This window comes from Anguilla rostrata, chromosome 5 (genome assembly GCF_018555375.3).
Source record: "Anguilla rostrata isolate EN2019 chromosome 5, ASM1855537v3, whole genome shotgun sequence".
In the NCBI taxonomy this organism is placed as follows: Eukaryota; Metazoa; Chordata; class Actinopteri; order Anguilliformes; family Anguillidae; genus Anguilla; species Anguilla rostrata.
In genome coordinates, this window is record NC_057937.1 from 32,230,133 (window position 1) to 32,247,172 (window position 17,040).

The 17,040-nt window shown below is 39.5% G+C and overlaps 2 long non-coding RNA genes across 5 annotated transcripts; one reads left to right on the forward strand and one right to left on the reverse strand.

The window, feature by feature from the left end:
- The first annotated feature begins 5,988 nt into the window (after window positions 1-5,988).
- LOC135255073 (uncharacterized) lies at window positions 5,989-8,132 on the forward strand. 2 transcript variants are annotated; one of them, XR_010330068.1, is made up of 3 exons: window positions 5,989-6,078; window positions 6,748-6,903; window positions 7,271-8,132. It is a non-coding gene; the product is annotated as an uncharacterized LOC135255073 (long non-coding RNA). The 2 variants fall into 2 exon arrangements; XR_010330069.1 differs by having other exon boundaries at window positions 5,995-6,078; window positions 6,744-6,903.
- Window positions 8,133-12,701: 4,569 nt separating this feature from the next.
- LOC135255074 (uncharacterized) lies at window positions 12,702-16,387 on the reverse strand. Of its 3 annotated transcripts, none has more exons than XR_010330071.1 (5): window positions 15,998-16,387; window positions 14,757-14,863; window positions 13,508-14,517; window positions 13,318-13,351; window positions 12,702-12,968 (listed from the first exon to the last, which is right to left on the reverse strand). It is a non-coding gene; the product is annotated as an uncharacterized LOC135255074 (long non-coding RNA). The 3 variants fall into 3 exon arrangements; XR_010330072.1 differs by having other exon boundaries at window positions 14,761-14,858; window positions 15,998-16,386; XR_010330070.1 differs by having other exon boundaries at window positions 14,761-14,863; window positions 15,998-16,385.
- Between the last annotated feature and the right edge of the window lie 653 nt (window positions 16,388-17,040).

The following is a 17,040-nucleotide window of genomic DNA, read 5'->3' on the forward strand; positions in this document are numbered from 1 at the left end:
AATTGGACAGTAGGAATGTTAGCCCTTTTAAAAGGGTTGAATTGTCAGAGTTATTTTTAATCAGCAACGGCCACATTTCACACATAATTCACACACAAATTCCATTATGCTTAAATTTTTATTTTTATTTTTAATGAAGACAGTATTCTTTGTATGTACATATGCAATCTTTCATTTCATCCAGCAGTAGTGGTAGAGCTAAGTTGTAATATTTATTTTGGACAGTAGTTTAGAAGATCAAATCAAGTCAATTTTACGCTCACTCCACAAAGCTTAAAAATTGAGTTTGCGCCTGGGTAATATTCTATTATGGCTAGTATAGTTGGCATTTCACTCAGCATATCTGCTGTCCAGTTATGCTTTAATTGTTTACTTTTAGCTCTGATGTAAAATGTGGCCAATATTATTTTAATATATGAATTCTGAAACCATGACCTATAAACAGTAATCCTGTCAAGGGAAATGAAAATATACACATCAAGACAAAAGTTACCTTTAATGTATCACATGTGGCTGGGCGTCACCAGGAACGCGTAGAGCCAAGACCAGCTGTCCACACAAATTTACGCTCCATGCTTGATAAATGTACCACATAACTGAGTGAATTCTGTCAAACATTAATTCAATTTAGCAGCCATACTAGGCATGGCTTTGGACCTGTGGAACTGAAATGACATTGATGGAAATGTACAGTGTATAATCAATAAAAATGTATCAGCAAAAACTGATGGTGTCATGAGTTACAGTTAACAATGTAAAAAATAAAGGAAAATCAGCAGTGAAATACAGTAACCCTTTTGTTACAAAAGGTAATCCTGTATTCAGCTAAGGGAACCAAGACACAGTAAAGCAATAGTCCAAAATTACTCTTCCACTGCAAGGCTTCATAATCACTGCCTTCTCATGTGTAGACTTCCTGAAGCTTAACCTACCTTAATTTTTCACTTTCCTTCCCCTCCACACACTCTTTCATTGCAGTGAATCAAAAGCTGTGATTGACATGAGGTTGGCAGTGTAGTTTGAAGGAGAAGCACGATTCCCTAAATTAATTCATATTTCCTGTTCTCAATCAGTACTAATTCAGGCCAGCACATGTATGTTGCTGTAATTGTTAGGTCATCAATAGCGCCTGTGCTTGAAAGTGTTGTTTTGAATATTTCATAGGCTTACGCTGCAGGCAATGCTAACTTGCAGGGCTTGTCCAAGGGCCATTTCAAGTGAAAGCAGCTCTTGTCTGATACATATATGAGTAAGGGATTGAGGTATGTCAATATATTTGAGAGGACAATGTGGAAGTCATCCCTGGATGGTGTGACAGGATTTTGTTGCCTTAGGTACATCTGTGGTGGATCTCATTTCCCCATGGTGATAATGAAGTGTATTGCATATGTGTGTTTATGTATGTATGTATGTACAGTATGTATTGTACAATCGGTATTTATTTGAAAGTGCAAATATACAAGGACTTATACATTTTGTAAAATTAACTCGAGAACAGTATAAACATATCCTTTCTGGAGAAATATCCTTTCTGTAAGTGCTGACCAGCAGTTCCATACAGTCATGTAAATGCCATGCAACATTGTGTTCACATAGTAAGATTCAGAAAACACAGGGCCAAATAACTTGAAAGAATTTAAGAAACGTTGGGCAGCATTGCTGTGGAATACAGCTTGTTTAATGTGTGTGAGCTAAGATAGCCAATATTGTTTCATGTAACTTGGCACAATTTTGATATCAATCATTTTAATGGCAGGCCTAAATCTGAAGTAATGACTTATAGATAGTCCATTTAAGTATATGTGGTACAAGGACAATGTTGATTGAAATAATATGAATTTTAGTCTTACTTTCATCATCGACAATGCTTACAGTTAAACATTGGAATTATGCTTACAATGAAACATTGGAGAGCCAAGTGACTTTAAATGTTGGATACTTGTTGGAGTTCTATGGTAATGACACAGTGTACGTTCAGCATTGTTTACCAGTGGGTTAGAGGACAGTAATAGTAGGGGAAATCTATTGAGCAGCAACCCTTATGCATGATGAAATCCATATCATAAATGTAAAGTGCTCTAGTCTAATATGAATGTACCTACAGTATCATGAATTTGTGACAATACAAAGTGGAAGATTATCCTCATATACGTTTATTATGAAGTCTAAATCGCAGTGTATTCATTTGTATTGCTTTTACAATGTTTATAGCTCCAATGCATAAAGCAGATGATCATAAGGGATATATGGGGTATACTGTGGCATTAATTTTGTAATATCCAGCTACTGATTGATGTTGAATGAATATTTCACAATTGTGCACAGCAACCATAGAGTACTAAAAGTACACCACTGTTGAAATGTACATTTTGAATCATACATTTTGCTCACTTATGTTAATGACATTCCCAGTGGAATACAGAGAACTAATAACATGAGTAATGAGCTACCACAAAACAAAGGAGGCTATAAATCACACGTCAGGAAAATACCATTTAGAAAGGGATGGATAAATCACCCAAACATAATCATGTAAAACTATATAAAGCAGTTCCATAAAGTATTTATGAGAATAGTTATGAAGGTAAAGAGAAGTGCAATTCATATAAAAGCAAAGTTCTTTCCCCAAAACACTTTTTATGAGTGGGCATCGGCTTCAGATTAAAGTATGGCAGTATTTTATTCCAAAAATTGAGCTTTTGTACATTTTATTTTCATTTATGACAAAATTACAAGCTACCTTCTCTAGATTGTAAGATTTCTAAGTCAGTATTTAGAATAAAAAATAAAACTCCACATGCAGTCTGTCTTGATAAGCTCTTAAATGGAGGGCAGTTATTTTGAACTTCATACATTTATTAGATGTCAAATGAGGCATGTTTTGGAAATTCACTCAGGATAAGCTAACAAAGCCAAAACAAGTTTTATCTCACATTTCATAACCAAAGAGGCGTAAAAATTGCTTTAAACTTTAACATTAAATTCAACATCCTAAAAATGACATGGCCAAGATTTGACAAGCAAACAAACGTATGCTTTTGATCTTTTTTTCCTGCTTTATCGATAAAGTAAAAACATGGAAACTGATTTTCCATGCTATTGCCAAACTGAAACAGAGGTCAGGCATGTCTGGAATACACCATTTGCTGTGGAAAAGAAACCAAAATAAGGACAAGGGGGGAGCGCTTCATAAAGGGAGCAATTCATTTTTCTCCTCTTGTGTGGCACATGACTGAAGGCTTGACCTGAGGTGGCCCTAAAGAGAGGCCTCCCCATTCACACAACAATGCCAGAGAGAGCAGTAAAGAGAAGGGGACGCTGGGTAACAATGAACCCTACTCACTCACTCACCAGACAGGTGACTGACTGCCACAAATCACCAGTGTTTATTAAGTTCACATCAAGGACATCTGAGGGCTCCATTCAGCCTAATGGCAATGCCCTTTGCTCTTGACATTGAGAAACAAATTTAAGCAAGTGTAATTTATTTTTCCTCTCTTTTTTCAATGGGACATTCATGTTTTTGACAGCACCGCACATTAAGGTAGGGAGAGAGCAGAATGCCAAAAAAAAAGAGGGTGCTCTCACATTTATTTTTTAAAAACTCCCCTCCTTGGAAACTTTCTTTAAATAAATGTGTTAGATTGAAATCCTTCTCCCTAAGCACTGCACTGAAATCCATACCCTACTTTTCTGAAGGAAAAGTACTGATCACAATCCATGCTTCAGGAAAATAAATTAAACATTTTACTTTAGCCAAAACAAAGTTTCAAAAACTAGAGATGTGTGGAGTGAAACTAAGATATCAAACTGTTTTGAATAAACTGTGTGTGTGTGTGTGTGTGTGTGTGTGTGTGTGTGTGTTTCAGCATGCTGTTTCATCACAGAGTGTTTCTTGCTTAAAATAAATGAAGCATAGGCACATAATTCTCAAACAAGGAAGAATATGGAGTATTAACTGTGCCTGTACCATATCATGAAGAATAGAGATGCAAATATTATAAATATATATAAGTGACCAGAGTTCAGTATTGGTACTGGGAGGTTTTAGTTGAGTATTGAGTGTCATCGTTATGTACATTCAATTTAAACATTAAATTCTTAATAAACATTTACAATGATGTCATATCTTCAAGGGCCAGTTCGCCCAAAAATGAAATTAAGGTATATTTCTACTAACCTCGAGTGGTATTTCTCCATCTCCATAGTTTCATTAAACTACGACAAGTTTTCTAGATTCAGGCTGCAGCTCAACCTGATAAAACAGACGTCACAGGCCCATCTTCATGTGGCCCCAAAGCACCAAAAATGTACATTCTTAAAAATCTATCTCCAAATATAATCCCGGAGTCACTCATGAACATAGAGCTTAATTTGTGCACATGTTCATCTAGAACTACTTTAAGTATACATTGGTGTGGTTCATCGTTGCTTTTGCAGTCACTCTAGTCCCTTTTCCCTCTCATTATAAGCAATACAGCCTTAGAAATAGTCTTTTCAAAAACTGAAGGTCTTCTGGTTTGGAAGGGTACAGTTAAAGAGACACTAGGAAAATTGCAACAGGAGACAAATTAATATCACAAAAAATTGACCAAAAAATAGCCAAAGAGAGGAACTACCACTGTTGCACTGGCAAACCATCAATGTTCAGTCAAAAACATTCCAATCCACCGACCACAGAATGAGGATACTTCATGCCATTTCATAATCTCCTCTTTGAAATCAAAGTGCAGGCACTGAATTCCTGACTTAATCTCAAAATCAATCACACCAGTGGTCTGTAACAGTGCCCATCCAGGACAAGGAACCTGCATGCCCATATTCCCTCAAATATACTGATGGCAACCACTGCACTATGCTTGGAATGTAACTGCCCATTTAAGCCATACTTTCTCTAAAAGCTATCTACAAAAACAGACTGCGTGCCATTATTTGGCCTATACATGTGAGGGTGCTCTCCATCAGAAAACGAAATCTTCTGTTCCAATCTTATCGCTTGTACTAGATTCCACGTCACTACTCAAATTGGAATTCACATTGCTTGTCAGTAATGTTTGCTCTGATTCAGTATGACCTACACTTTTTACAGCATGCACCACATTACAGGGTAGCTCGAACTTGAATTCATTTCTCTCATATCCAATGTGCAGCACAGCTTTTGTTTGGATTTTGGCATCATTGTATTTAAATTAAAATGAAGCATCATGTGTTTTGCTGATAAATTCAAACTAAAACCATTCATGCAGTTGGCACACCATAACATCATGTCCTCAGAGTAATTTAAATGAGGAAAAAAAACTGTCTCATACAGCATCTCAAGAGGACAAAACAGCCCCAATCAGAAGCTGACCTCCCACCAGCTTCTAGCTTTGTCCTGCTCCAGTCCTATCCGTCAGGTGAAAAAAGGCAAAGCCAATATTTTTCATACTTGGCAGTCTTTTTTTACCATTACCATTTTTCACGTGTATCATAGTATTCTTCTTATAATGATAATATTCTGGGAGCATCAATGATCAAAAATTGAGGAAACATAAAGAGATGGCCCACTTTATTTATATTGCCAGCCTGCCAGATTGCAGAACAAGCATATTCACATATTTTTATTTATTTTTATTACTAAGAAAAACTTTGTGAATGTGATCACCGGGGCAACTCCAGTCCTGTTGATTTTTACCCATGTCTTTTAATTAATGACTGATTGGGACTGATAGGGAGCAAGGTGTGTAGTCTAGTCTATTCTAGTCAATCAATGGCACTAATTGGTGAACAGCAGAGAAGTAAAATCAAGCAGCTAAGACTGTGGCTCCATGGTTCATATATTGCTAAACTAATTCAGGTTAAGATAAAATCTGCCAGATCCGATTTGCCTCGCTATTGATATCCAGGATTGTCAGTTCTTCCAACACATATGTGCACTTTAATGAGCTCATTAGCTTGAGCCAGGTGTCACTTTCTTAGATAATTGCATGCTCCATTTGGATTCAAAAGGAAGATCAGCAGCACACCAAAACAATTCAGCAATGGTGGCCGTGACAAAGTTGCAGCTCATTTCAGTGCTGAGGAAAAGAAAACAATTGTGTAAGATTATAGAAATTGATTAAAGAAGTAGATTAAAGAAATTGTCACAAAAATATCACACCCATAGCAGCCAAAGCCAAGAAGGAAGGATGGGAAACAATTATTTTATAGGCCTACATCAGTCTCTATTTTTGTCCAAACATATGCTGATTATATTAGATTATAAATGGGTCAAAAAGCTGATGCTGCTAATTCTTATTTAACATTTTCTACAGTATTGTAAGCTGTTGTGTGCTGTGTTGCCTGATTTAGCTCGCACATTTATAAAAGGACAATTTAATAACTTGTTGAATTGCTAATGGTTCAAATCCCATTGGCATCGAAAGGGGCTGGCAGCAAGTGAAGTATTAGTACATCCTTCAAAGTGATAAGTGGCCTTATCAATGTGTTCTATGGCAAAGTTTTGTGTAAAACAGGGCTGTCCAGACCAGTACCTGGAGATCTACTTTTCTATAGGTTTTCACTCCAACCCAAACAAAGCACACCACATTCAACAGCTAAAGATCTTATTGAACTGCTAATTAGTGGAATCAGATGTTCCAAATTAGGGTTGAAATGAAAACCTACAGGAAAGTAGATCTCCAGGTACTGGGGTGGGCTGCCCTGGTGTAAAATAATTTGAGGATGTGTTTAATTTGCCTAACAAGAAAAATTGCCCATGTAAGGAAGACTGGAGGGGGCATGCAACTCAGCCCTTCTTACCTGCACAGATGATGGCCCTACAGCACAATGAAACCTGGCTCATAATGGAGGGCATAGCTGCAGGTGGCTCCACTGAACTGGTGGATAACTGCAGGATAACTGCAGCAGCTCTCATAAACAGGGGTAGGTGTGAAACATTCTGCAGAGATATCAAAATTATCGGTGGAGAAGGCATACTCATTTCTATTTCAATGACTGGAAATTCAGTTACTCTACTGCACCCTTGGGTGAAGGAGAGCCCTCTGCCGTGAGCTTATGCATCTCCATCAAGAAATGATTCTCTGTACACTATAAACGCTCTCAAATTGGTTACTGTGTTCCAATTAATCCTAATGTCCCTTATCAGACTGCTGACAAAGACACAATTTCAGTGTGCTCACAGCAGGGATGGGTAAACGCTGCCTGAGAAGGCAAAGAATTGCTCCCTGTTATTACCCTTCATCTTACCCTTGAATGATTGATTGTACTTAAATTCTAACCTTTTTCCTAGGGGCTGACCCACATGATGACCCACAGGAACCAGCTGGTGATCACTCATACTAGTATCATTGTAGTATTGAGGATTAAGTCAACGCTAAAACACCGCTGACCACAATACTGTCTTTCATAAGGAAATGGAGGAAGATGAGTACTGTGATAACAGTGCCCTGAAATTCATATCACACCATGAGATTAACAGGCATTAAAAATAAAAAAAGGTAGGGGGGTAACCAACTGGCTTTAGGTATAAACTTAAAAGGACCAGTGTCTAAAATTTAATATTTTGCTGTCATACGTTTGATAACTTTAATTATTATTCTTTTTTAAAATTTCTCGATCATAAAAGATGAGCTAGTGTTTCTTCTTCAACAGCCAGGCCATCAAACAAATTGAGTCATTGTAAAGGTAATTATTGATTAAATCACTAATTTATTGACTACTTTCATTTAAAAATTTTTTCCTAATAACCACAATATTTGGGCTAAATCATAATAAAGGAATGGCACAGATTTAAAAATCGTCTAATCCTGCATCTTACTACCATTGTCCTAATTCTTTCAAGACATTCTGCTCCTCTCTTATAATAAATGCTATTGTACATCAGACAGCCTCTCTCTCTAGTCCATATAAACAATTAGGGTCTCTCTGGATACTTAGTGGAGATAGTCAGTCATTAGCTAGGTTTGCTCTGTACAGCTGAGGGAAAATGAGATGGCAAGTTGACCCTAACAAGAAAAAATGTTTCGTCAAAAAAGCAGCAATATAATTCACAGTTCATCCAGTTACTTTTATTCACGCTTGTAATTGATGTGATTCATCTCAGTGAGTAGAAACAGCTGGGCAGTAATAAAACATGACGCCTGCTGCTAAAAAGCTAACAAAATTTTCCTTCATGACAAGTTGATTATGAGCACTACTGTTTAATTTGATTAATTTTGTGTTGCTGGCTGAAAGTGCATCTCTGAACTTTAACAACTCTAGTTTTCTCATAGCATTATACTGTACATATGAATGACTTAAAATCAATCGGTTTGTAGGAAGGTAGTTACTGGGATACTTATGTGGTTACATTACATTACTACACACATAACATGACTGTCTAAAATTAGTGTGGTTGCCTTTGGCAATCACATTACTATTATCTGACATATTATTATTCTTTATTCCACCCATTTTTTGGACCGCTACTCTTCCCAGAATTTTCGCACCACATACACGTGCAATATGTCAAATCGAGCAGCTTCGTCGGGAATGGTGTGCTATTACTTTGTGGAAAGTTTCGGTGCAAGGTTTCTGAAAAATTCAACTTTTTGTGGGCAATTTTGTTCCATAGAGAATGAATGGTGTAATGTTGACCCTCGTGACATCACAATGCCCTCTAGCAGCTGAAGACAGAGCATTGTGACATCACAAGGGTGAATATTCCTCCATTCATTTAAATTGCCAATGTTTATTATTTCATAGCTTTTGAACTGCTTGTAATAGAAAGTTGTGGGATGCCTCATAGGACTTGGTAGAGAGTCCTTTGTTCATTGGTGAAGAACCCTAACTCTAACCCTACACTCTCAGAAAAAAAAGTACCATTCAGAACCTAGAAACCCTACCGACCGGTATCTCTCCTTCCTTTTCTATCCAAAACGCTTGAACGAGCTGCATCTAACCAACTCTCTGCTTTCTTCTCTCAGAATAACCTGCTCGACCCCCACCAGTCCAGCTTCAGGCCTGGCAACTTGACAGAGACTGAACTCATTTCTGTCAGTGAGTCACTTCAAGCCTCTCCTCTGTCCTGATTCTGCTAGATCTCTCAGCTGCTTTTGACACTGTGGAGCACTCCATCCTCCTGTCCTCCCTGGCAGCAACAGGGATCTGCGGCACAGCCCTTGACTGGATTGAGTCCTATCTCTCTGATCGCTCCTTCCAGGTTGCCTGGGCTGGTAGAGTATCGCCACCCTGCCCCCTTGCCACGGGAGTTCCCCAGGACTCAGTCCTCGGTCCATGGCTTGTCATATCACTGCTATGCAGACGACACACAACTCTTTCTCTCCTGCTCCCCATCGGACACACAAGTCCCTGCCAGCATCTCCGCCTGCCTGAGGGACATCCAGAACTGGATGGACAATCACCACCTGAAGCTCAACCCGGGTAAGACGGAGCTAATCTTCATTGCTGCTCTAACCTCTCCTCTCCTTGATTTTTCCATTGCCCTAGGGGACACCTTCATGACTAGGGTTGGGCCGATGTAAAAATTTTCAAACTGGTTTGATATTAAGCCAAATACCGGACCGGACCAGTAATACCGAATTTTACCACTCGCACGTGACTCAGCTGCTCCCGAGTGGAACATAATGAAAGCCCATGAATGAGAGTGTAGCGGCTTTACTGTTTGCTTTACTCAAGCAAAACTCCGGTTGGTAGTTCTATTTGCACCGTTGTTAAGCAAAAACCTTTTGTAAACATTTGATAATATATTTTAAAACATAACGGCAGACAGTCAGCCAGCCTTGAGTTCGTTCTGCAACCGTTCATTCAGGTTGATGGGATTTTCCGCACCGGACTGTCAATCACATTTTAAAATCACAGAACCGCTGAACTCTATGGTTTTGGCTCCAAATCGACAACATGGCAGCGCCCGCCATTGAGCTTCAAAACGTGTTTTAGAGACCCACGGAGAGTCAATGGGTGACGTCACAGTAGCTTTGTCCATATTTCTTACAGTCTCTGCTGTAGCCCCTACTGTAGCTTAGTCCTCTGCAGTAATCAGGAAGTGACGCAAACTGTACCTCATTGGTCCACAACAAATATTAACATATATAACAGTGCTCAAATGACACAATAAATCATGAAATCGGCCCATGGACAGTCATAAGACGAATAAAATACACATATTGGCCCTCATTTATCAATCTAACGTAGAAACCAGCGCAGATCTGAGCGCAGAAATCATCTTATGACAGGGTTCACGTGTGATTCATGAAACGTTTGTTTCTCGCCAATCACTGCGTAAGAATGATCAGGCGTTGATAAATGTGGCGCCTTAAAACAATCGTCATTTAAATATCACGCCCCTATATATTCTCGGTTTAGAGGCCTCGCCCCTAGAGTTTACGACATGGAGAAGCGTAATACGGCCAAGAAGAGAAATTTCTCCGATCTAGAAATACAATCTGAACCAATTAGTTCTATTTGGTAGCCTGAAAAGTGGCATAGAAGGAAGAAAAATGCAGTGTGGAAGGAGATCACTGCTGCGGTCAACAGCGTTGCCTTGGACAATCGAACTCCAGCTGAGGTTGGAATACTTAATGTATACATCCGTGATATGTATAGCCTATATATATATTAACCGTAAAACTAGTTGCACTGAAAGTTTTGAGCTTTCCCCCACCCCTCCTCTCTCTCACTCTTCAATGGCTGCTTATTTACATTCGGTAATGTTTTATTTATATATATCGTAATTCTTTACATTTAGGTGAAGAAAAAATGATCAGACCTCAAACTCGCCACCAAAAAGTGTGTTGCAGCGCCCAGCTGACTGGAGGAGGCCAGCTGGATTCCAGTCTTGCACTGATGCAGGCTGAAGAGTGAGTGTCCGCGCTTATCGGGTCTGCTTCCATTTCGGGCATAACAGGTGGCGGAGGAGACACAGAAGAGACAGACAGACACACACAGACCTGTGTCCGAGCCCGGCTACTAGTATTTAAATAATTACACGGTAGCAGGATTCATTTATTTCTTCATTTTAATGATGTTTTATTGATGTTATAAACATTTGTTTTGTTCGTTTCATTTTCGTTTTACGGGCGCGTAGAGGTCTTCTAACAGAGCCAGATCTGCCATTGCCGAGATGTCAAAGCTCTCGTTTAAATAGGTGACTGAATAAGCATCTAACCTAATTGCTTGTAATTATGTCACCAGTAGCGTAGCATAGCCTAACAAGTAGGCTATCTCAAAATGAAAGAGAAATTAATCTCATAGCCTACACCAAGAAACTGTTAACCCCGTTAATTGCAAACAATTTAAAAATACCCATTTATGTTTGGGATATGACACAGTCGATGTAGGCCTTTACAAAATAGAATATTTTGCCATAGGCTACATATTTTTAAGTGATGAATATGTGGCTGCATATGCTTAGATGCCAGTCAGAATATGGTCTAATAACAATTCTCCGACTCAGCCAGATTTACTATGCTGCACCGCAAGTCCACACTGACATGAAAACTTGCGTACACTAGTTGAGCCTTGACCTGAGATTTGATTGTAGCCTCCGCTCACGTCCAAATTGATAAATGCCGAGCTTTGTGTGGAAATGACCGTACACCCATTTTCTGTCGTATGTTCATTTCATAAATGAGGGCCATTGTGATTATTTGTTCTTGTGAGAAAAAATTATTGACTTTGTATTTTGACCGCATTTGTACCGTAGACTTACGGTGCATGTCCACTGCAGCGTCGGAAGCAGAGCGATTTGACGCTTCCCATTCATTTCCTATGGGACAACCGTCAATCGCACCCACAATGCATTCTGGTAGCGGGGCGCTGAAGCGATGGGTAGCAGCGCGACGAAAAAGTTGAGCAGAGCTCAACTTTATGCAAATGAATCCGTCGAGCGCGTTCCATTGAGCCAATCAGGTGAAGGCTGTGTTCCTGTTTCTTCAGCCGGCTAGCCAAAATCTTGCTCGTTAAAAAAAGTTCCGCGCATATTGAGGATGGAGGAAAAACTGGTAATTTCTGTAGCTGCATTCCCGGTGTTATACGAGGTAGAGAGCAGAATTACTAGCTTCTTGTTGCGGTCCATGGCGGGTTTGTAATATATTGGGATGTTATCTGGATTTAAAATCGGCGGTAAATTATCTGGTTTGATATACGATAGATAGCTAGCTTGTTAATTTGGCACTAACTCCGCTACCACCACTGTCTACTGATTCTACACTCCTTGCAACATAACAAGTAATTTATGCTTAAAAATTAACGAAATTTCAGTTATACCTCGTAGTGACACGCCCTTTCCCAGGAAACAACTGGACCACGATTAGTGGAAGCTTCAAGAGAAAACAGAAAGTCTGGTTTTGGCCGCTTGGTTAATGTTAGCGAGCCACCATTTTGTGTTTCGGGCTCAGAGATCGCTAGTATGTTAGTAGCCTAGCAGCTAAAACTAATAGCCGTTTAGCATTAATGATAACGATGCTGACGGTCGGTGCGGCAGTTCCGTATCTTGCAGCGAACACGTGTTAAATGTTTTTAGATTGGTAATCATTTTTTCCGACTACACTAATGCTAGCTAGTAGCCATGTAATAGCTACTGTGTTTGATAGATTATTACCTTGTGCAGTTGTGTTGCTACCGTGAAGCTAATTTACCTAGCTTCCTCTTGCAATGTCTCTGGTTAGCTAGGCTTAAGTTAATGTCAAGCTAAATACACTCCAATAAAAAAAGAGTACACATTTAATGAGATTAATATATGTTTATTAATTAACATACACATACATACAGTCTGTGTTGGTGTATATGAGTTTAATGCAGTTATAAGAAATTAAATGTATAAATGTTCATTGTTTTTTGGCTTTGTTATGCAAGGCTGGAGTTTTTTTTTTTTTTTGCTATGGTGAGAACTGTCCCTTGGATCTGGATTTTGCCTTCATCCTGTTACTGCCCAACCCTGCTGGAGCCGCTGCAGATATAAGGCTGACGAGCCATTGTCAAAAGCATATCTAGAGAGGGAGGAGAGCGTTGGTTGCATTACTAACACTTGAATTTGCTAGGATAAGCATTTTATTTTTTTTCTTTCTTCAACTGCCCTGGATTTTTCCAGCACCTGGACTAAACTGAACTGAGTGAGATCTAATTAATGTACATTGTAACAAAGAGTTATGTGAATGTAACTTTCTTTTTTTTTTTTTTGTTTATCTTTATTGGTTACTTTTCTGAAATTGGGTTTAAAAACTAAAGGAGTAATATAGAACATTGGTTAACAGGACAAAAATAAAAGTAAAAATACTAATACTATACCACCCTGTGAATAGAATAGTAGACATTTATTAGGAATTTAGGATAGCTTACCTTACCAGTAGCAAGTGTCAAGTCCTGTAGCCAACTGTTACGAAGGGAAACCCATATGACTGTTATCAATAACGGTTGATGTGCTCAAGGTATGGGATAATTTTATGGCATTGTACGTAAAGTATCTGTTTTTGTTACTTATATTCTTACAAATATTAGTTTAAACGGAAAGGACAATATATTTTCTTACCTTTCAAATTCAGTCTCTGTGGGTTATTTCGCTGTTGTCACTGCACTGCATTCTCCTCTCCTCCTGAGTTGAGTCTGGTCTTCTGATATCTGGTCCATATGTGAGTTGAGTTCTTTTATAAATATTCTTTAGCAACAGTGTCACCTTTGTACGCTGTGTTACAGAAGGCCCTTACGCAACAACTCCGACTGGGAAAGTGCCAGGGTTTTTGATAAATTAAATATGTTGGTGTGTGTCTGTTGTGATGCCTCGCACTTTCCCCGCTCTACCAATTTAATTGTTCCAGCCAATATTCAAGGATTTGTGAGGCCGTTGTTGGCGTCCAATGGATGTTATCCCTGGGATCAACGTGGAACAGTAGTTTGTCCAGCTCCAGCAGAGGGTTACCATGGTGTTCAATATATGTATTCAGAGTTATCAGGTTTGTTTGTGTTGGAATGAAAGGTGATCTGAAAATTGAATGATAGATGTATACCAGCTTGCATTGGGGAAACCTGCTGCCGCCATTCTCCACATAAACTGTAATTGTTTGATCGCTGTTTTGTAGGGTTGCTGGTCATCTATTCCCACTGAAAGTATGATCTTCTGTATGTGTGGGTTTGGTGGTAATTTCTGACAATTTTTTCCTATATATAGGAAATTGGCCCCTGGGAAACTGTCAATTTGTATTGATGAATCTGTGTAATGGGGGATTCTACTGATGTCGGAGTCTCCGATAATCAAGATGGGTTTTGTCACCGTGAGACTCCAATCTTGAGCTTTTCTGTCTGTGTTTGGATGACGATGTGGTTTGAACAGGAGTTGAGGTTGGTTCGCCTCCTCCTGTGACAGGCTATCATCTAATGTAATGGTGAAGTCAGAGAAGTTATCCTTGGTGTGAGTAGTGGGAATTTTGTTAAAATGGGAGGGCTCAGATTGGGTTTGCAGTTTTGGGGAATTCCCCTTTGCATCTCCCTTCATCATATGCCCATCAGTATCTTTTACGAGTGGGGAACCTTTTTCCCTTGTACCTGTAAATTGAGAATGGGGCAGAATATCAGTATCATTGTATTGACTGACGTTTGAAATAATTGTCCTGGGTGGTGAATGAGATTGTGTGTGTGTGTGTTGGAACATGTATTTGGCTGTCCATTCTGTGGTGTATCTGTACTATTGTAAGCATGGCAGGCTGTATAAGTGTTTCTTCAGTGAGATGTTGGCAGTGGAATGGTAGTGGTAGTGTTGGAAATATATTGTGAAGTTGTGATACCTACTGCTGGAGTTGAAGGCCCGGATCCTTCTGGCCCTTGAGTAGAACAATGTGCTTGTGAAGTTGGGTCCAAGACTGTAGGTGGGGCCCCAGGGAGCTGCTCTGCTCTTAAAAAAGGTGAAGAGACAACCGTAGAAACATGCATAACATTTTGTTCCTTACTAGTTGGAATTTCTGTGGCCCCTATCTGTTGTTGAATGGGTAAGGACAACCTCCCTTCAGATGGTAACTCAGGAAAATGCTCTGATCCCAGAGAAGGTACAGACAAAACGGCCTAAACATTTGTGATTTTCTGTTCCTTTATGGCTGGACTACTTGAGGTCCCTGTCTGCTGTGGGGTAAGTGGAGGTAAAACCTCAATAGATGAGGCCTCAGAAAGCTGTTCTGTTTGCAACAAGCTCATCACTGTGTGTAGTAATATTGATGAATTTATATTTATATCTCTTATGTGCCCAACCTAGTGCAACTTGCAATGATATGTGATTGAAGATGAATTGTGTTTGTATCAGTGACTGTATTACCGCATTATAATGTGCTTGTAAAATTAACATGTTATTATCCATCCCTTGTTTTGCATTTTCTATGACCTTCTGTTTGGTTTCTCTCGTAGGTGAGGACGGTTTGATAAAATCAGTAAGTTTCTTCACCTGTCTCATCATTCCTATGGGAAATGTTTGTGTTGAAATGGCCTTGTCTACTATATTCTTATGGTGTAGGGACTGAAACAGTTTGAAATAATGTTTAGCTGTGTGTTTGTCAAAATCATCTGCATGTGTCTGGGTGTGTGATGTTCCTGTATACGGTTGGTCAGGGGTAGGCCTTGGCCTTGTTCTGCCAGCATGAACTCTGTTTGTATTGGAAGCTCTGTTTGAAGGCGCAATCCTAGGCCACAAGGCTGGAGTGCGTTGTGTGACGGGGGTAGGTAGTAGGCCAGAACTAGGTCTTGGCATTGTATTACTGGTGTGAATAATGTGTTGTGTGTGGGGGGTAGATAGTAGGCCCGAGCTGGGCCTTGTCCTTGTGTTAGCAATGTAGGTAGCATTTGTGTTTGGGGCTCTGGTCCAGGGCTTGGCCCTGGGCTCAAGAGTTGGAATCGGTTGTGTAACGGGGGTATCTTGCTCTATGTTCCCTATCATTGTGGATAAAACAGAGTATCTGTTGCTTAAAGCTGGCATATTCAATCTGGTCAACGAAATTTCTAGCAGCCAAACAATTTATAGCTGCCCAGAGTGGGCTCTTACCATTCTAGTAGTTTCATGTTGAGACCTCTGGTCTTCTCCCACTGTAGATCTGGTGCTGTGGAGGCTGTCGTGTTCTCCCACCTAGGTCTCTCTCAAGCCAGGTAGAGGTTAGAATTTGTTCTTTTTTCTTTTGTTTATCTGGTTCTGCAGACACCATTTTGATTTGGTGCCTTCATTTTGTTTTTGTAGGTGTTGAGCCCCCTGTTAACCAGTTTAAAATACCTTTATTTTTATCAATGGGCTTTTCTTCTTTAAAACCACTCAAAATAAAAGGCAAAAAACAAACACCCAGTGAAATCCACAATTAGAATTTCTGTTCAGTTTCTCCCTAACGTTTCGCACATCAGTGCTTCCTCAGAGGGAATGGAAACCAAACAGATTGTAAAACTCAAAAGCTTTATATACCCACTAGAGGCGTGATGGGGCATTCAACTATTGGTCCTTGTCTTTACCCATCATGTTTTGAGCCCCTCTTCTTCTATACTGTTTAACGGTATTTATTTTAATCCTAAAAGAAAAAATAAAGAAAAAAAGTGTAGTGTATGAATGACATGTGTACTGTGTTTATTATTTTTAAGGTGGAAGTTTGTCTTTATGTTGGAAGTGGTGGATTAGCACTCTAGGTGTGATGGAGGAGTTGGAAGGCCGCCCTATGGCTAGGCTGGTTAGGCTAAAAGTTTGGGGAAGACCCTCTAATGCCATTGGTGGCAGCCGAGAAGTCTTGTGCACTGGCCAATGGAAAATGGAAAGCCCTTTCTTTCCCCAGTCGTTCAATAAACAATCGGTCTCCAAGGCCTTCTTGTGCAGGTCTGAACCCTGCATGGCAGAAAAGTGGCCTACAGGGGGCAGTGTTTTGTTACCTTCTAGGCCAGTTTGTGAAGGCCCAGACCTCTGTAGTGTCAGGAGGAAAAATTTTAACCCTAACCCTAGCTGTAAACCGAACCAAAGTCTTGACCTAGTGTCCAAATGGTACTGCAGGCAATATCCTGGTCATGGTTTATGAATTGAATAAAATAATTAAGGGTATATCTACAACAATTATA